The sequence below is a fragment of the Diachasma alloeum genome, unplaced genomic scaffold (assembly GCF_001412515.2).
Source record: "Diachasma alloeum isolate Michigan unplaced genomic scaffold, Dall2.0 Dall_scaffold_00296, whole genome shotgun sequence".
Lineage (NCBI taxonomy): Eukaryota > Metazoa > Arthropoda > Insecta > Hymenoptera > Braconidae > Diachasma > Diachasma alloeum.
Genome location: NW_021680435.1, coordinates 647,562 through 652,229, shown reverse-complemented (window position 1 = coordinate 652,229; position 4,668 = coordinate 647,562).

The following is a 4,668-nucleotide window of genomic DNA, read 5'->3' as shown; positions in this document are numbered from 1 at the left end:
TCTCCAAGTATTTCGTGTTATTTTATTGTGTTGCAACTCAATAGTATCTGTCTCTTCGTCTCTCTCCCTCACCCACACACACCGCTCTCCTGTACCTTGGCCATTTTCGTATTACCTACGCCGGTATTTCTTCCACACTTGTGTAAAACCACCAGCCATCCCTTGGTCCAACCCCAGCGTTTCACCGTGTACCTACTTACAGTTTAAGTTCGAATGTGGAAAGGTGGGGGAGGACCTCACGAATGGACAACACATACTCAGAATCCGCGACGTCGTACAGGTTTTCGAAATATACACACGGCGAGAGTGCGTACATGCAGATACACAAACTACCCCCTTCCCCGGTTTCCCCTTTTAACCTCGTGTACTTAGCATTAAGTATTCAACGCAAGGGGATCACGTATTATTGCAGAGGACTCCCGGTCTACCGTCGTACATTTATTTATTGCGGCAATATTGCTGAAGAATAATACACTTGTGACTGGCGCAATCGTTCATTGATGAGGTCAAGCTTTTCTGGGGAATAGTTCAAGGTGTCGTTATGGAAGGTATGCAGAAAATTTTTGGTGGGTTCAATTTCTCTGGAAGTCATTTCAGGAATCATTACGGAATGTCGCGGCGTAAGTTGGCGCGCGACTTTGCATTTCGCGGCGATGTACCTCAGGAAGGTACGCAGCAGGGTCGCTGTGATAGGGCTGGGCGAGGTTTTTGCGGAATGGACCTGTCTGTGTCTGTCGTAACCTCACATCCCGTCAATTAAGAATTCACAATCTTCAGACTATGCGTATTAATTCAAATCAATTATTGAAGGATTAACGATTTGTTAGGGAATAATAGTCTCTCGCAACTAATTGATGATTATTATTATCGATAAAATGAAAAAATGGGAGCGCACCGCGTCAGTGTCGCGTAGTGTTCCAGCAGCGACCTAGCTGCGGAGTACGGCCGCGCACTCCGTGCGTGAATGTCACTGCAACAGCCAATGTCGTAGAGCCTCACAATTTCTGCTAGGGTAGGCCAGTTCCATAGTTGTTAATTTGTTATTTCGGTTTCAGTTTATTCTACTAGTAATTTAGGAAGTTTTTCTTCAGTATTTTAATCCGGATGACTGCTTTTACTTCTTCATACTGGATTTTTCCACACGAAGAAAAAATACGAGAAAAATTACTGTATCAGCAGATCTACGCCAAATCAGCAGGCCAAAAAGGTCGATACTGGGGATTTTGCTCTCAATTTTTTTCTAAAATATGGCTATTAAACAAAAATTTTGAAAAAAAAATTGAAAAATATTGATATTTGAAGGCATTATGATTTTTTGGAAAATTTTTAGTTTTTTTCAATGATTTTTTTCTCGTTTCCAATTGGTTTCAATATTTCAGCGGGATATTCAAGTAAATGCCAGGAAATAGTGAAGGGTAGGCTCATTATATCTTCTATTATTCGTCTATTTCAGTTGTATAATTAAAGAAATAATAACTTGTCATTTAAAAAATCGGACTGAAGGGGAATAATAGAAGATATAATGAGTCTTACCTCCACCATTTGCTAATATTTAATTAAATATTCACTTATTTGAGGGATAATTACATGAATAATAAAAATTTTCGGTCATTTTCAATACTTTTTTCACTAAAAAAAGAATACTCATCGCAGTATAGCGAAAGACAGACTCTAATTGGCATTAAAATTCTTATCATTTTGTTAAAATTTTCTTGCGAAAATTTCAGATTCCTCAAAAATTCGGTTTTTAAGTAATTAATGATTGATAAAAAACGTTTTCTCATATACACCGAGTCAAAGTGAAGATAATGCTATGTTTGACGTCTCATTTTGAAGGGTTTTTCATGTGTAACCCATATGACCCCCATGGCCCTCATCCTTATTTTGACCCTAGTGACTGTTGGTTTCTGACCCTTAATTATGGAGTCTTCATTTCGAGTAGCAAATTTTCATCACCAACAGTCGATTTGGATTTTTATAAAATATACTGTTAGAAAAAAAATAAAATTTCATTGAGAGTTGACTACTAATTTTTACTACAGTGACACTGAATGCTATTTAGAGGGAAAAAAATGGTGAAATTTCCGGTTGCACTGAAAATTCAGTAAAATTCCGTAATTTTAAGCAGCATAAAGACCAGAATTCCGTAATTTATTTAAATTTATAATCTCATATGAATATTCAGTGGCAAATTACATTGAATTTTCAGTGAAATCTGAAATTTCATGAGTTTTTTCTCCTTACATCGCATTTAGTATCATTGTGCTGAAAATTCCAGAATACATTTACCGGAATTTTCTGGTTTTCCATTCATTTTCAAGGAAAAATCGAATTGAAATCTACAGTTTTCTTTGATTTTTCCACAAAATTCTGAATTTTCAATGATGAAATTCCTCAAAATTTTCGTGGTAATTAAATTCGATAAAGATTTCCAAAAAGTGTACCGGAAATTTCAGACAAAAATTTTCAACAGTGTGAAGAGATTCAATTTTATTGAGCGTTAGATCGATAGATCACAAAAATGTTCTCATTTGAACTTAATAATCTAATAACATTTATTTACTATTAAATTCGTGAAAGTTCAATACATGATTAATACTCTCACGGCGCTCTATTACGAAAGAAAATGGATAGAGTGTGTTGTCGAGCCCAAAATCTCAATGTGAGTCATCAAACAATCATACCTCTATATTTTCTTCCGCCAACCCCATCGAATGCTACCAAACCGATACTTCATTCTCAACAACTGTTCAGGTCTCCTCGCAGCACTTCACCCCCATTCCCGTTTCCTCCTGAGAAGAAGCAATTCGTTCCGGGCCATTTGTATCCTTTCTTTCTGCACCCCATCAACACTCCCCATCTTCACTCTCACCTCCAAAACCAATTTATCGAATATTCCTCATTGATTCTTACAATCCAATGTACCCATAAATCCCAAACCCATTTGAATCCAACCTCTCACCAAAATAAGGAAATAATAAAAAACAATGAGATGTGAGAATGCGCAGCGGAAGGCTTTCAGCCAAAGCAAGCGAGCACTGGAATCAACGTTCCAAAGTGAAGATGGAGAATCCCAAACACACGAAAAGCAATACTATAGGTAAAACTGAAGTGAGACAGTGAACCAACACACTTCAGCGAAAACACCGAGTACAAGGCGTGTGGGACAAGCAAAGACGTTCGAGAGTCAAAGAGGCAAGGAGGTAAGTACAGAGAGAAAGAGAGACGAAAATTTCTCCAACAAACGGGGTTGGAGTTTGTCTTGGATTTAAGCTTTCTAGCAGGCACACCAGGCACGAAGGATAGTGAGCTTGTTTCGCAAACAGTTAGGAAACGGCTAACGCCAAGGATAAAGTGGTATCGGAACGAGACGATCGTCGAACAGATGCTGGGCCATAAAACAACCGCTTCCTCTCCCCGTTGCCCCCTCTCTTCTTTCCATCGCGTTTACCCTCTATCGCTATCATCCCCCTGACAGAGGAGAAAGGAAAAGAACGCAGCCAACTAGCATTCCTCCTAATGGGCCAAGACAAACTACCCCTCCCTCTCTCCCCCTTCATCGTCTCACTGCGATACTCCGCATCTCTGTTTTGGTGTTTAGTGTTGTATTGCGTTTCTTCTCTCCCGGTAGAAAGAATTGTTCTTCGATACTCGTTTCTTCAATTTCCCTTTCCACCCTATCAACCTTGGAATCTTTTACTTTATCTCCGCTCCCTGAATTCTCTAGCCTGTCACACGTGAAAATGACTCTGGCACCAATTCAATTTATTTCGCTTGTTTCTTGGTCTCAATGGATTTTTTATTAACGCAGAGGTTAATTGTAGAGGTTTTATCTGGAATAAATTGGAGCATGATAAATTTTGAAAATGCTGCGGGGTGGAAGTGACAAGACAAGAAATATAGAATGGACAGGGGCTTTGTACATTGGTGGTGGTGATGGGAGGCTTTGGGAAATACAACCTGGAGTGGTAACATGCGTCCATTGGGTGGCATGGAAATACGGTCGGAATATATGAATAACATTGGCGAATGCTAACAACCAACGTTGCGTATTGAATATCTGCACAAATGCTCCGACGTACCTATTCCACCTTGATTACAGAGGAATCTGTAACTTCGTTAACGATGCCCAAACTCGTGTAAATTTTGGGATTAAATGTGGGGGAAAAAATTGCGGGCTTTCGGAGGGAAGTGGAGTCTCATTCTTTTTGGATAATGTTACAGAATAAAATTAAAGAACCTGAACGAAACAGAGTTAATGAGGTTTCAACGTAATTGAGAAAAAAATGTCTTTTTATTTTATTACAGTTTGCAGATAGTAATGGTATAATTTCATAATACATTCTTCATTCTTCAAACATAATAATCTCCATAAAATTTATTTAATTAATAAACACCGGGTAAACCGATTACGCTAAAAACATTTGTAAACCAGAGAAAAAAATCCCCTCAAAATTTAAGAGTCTCATCTTTCAGAATGATTCGTGATTCTGGTGGCCAGTGAGGGTATTAAATTCACTTCATTAGAGTTCAACTTTTTCCGGTATCATTTGCGAGAAAAAACATTGCTACCCCCCTTCCTCCCCCTGCTCTCCACCGCCCTTGCGTCAGCCAGACGGCGGTGGTTAGTCGGACGAAAAAAAGTTGGAATTAAAATACAAAAAGCGA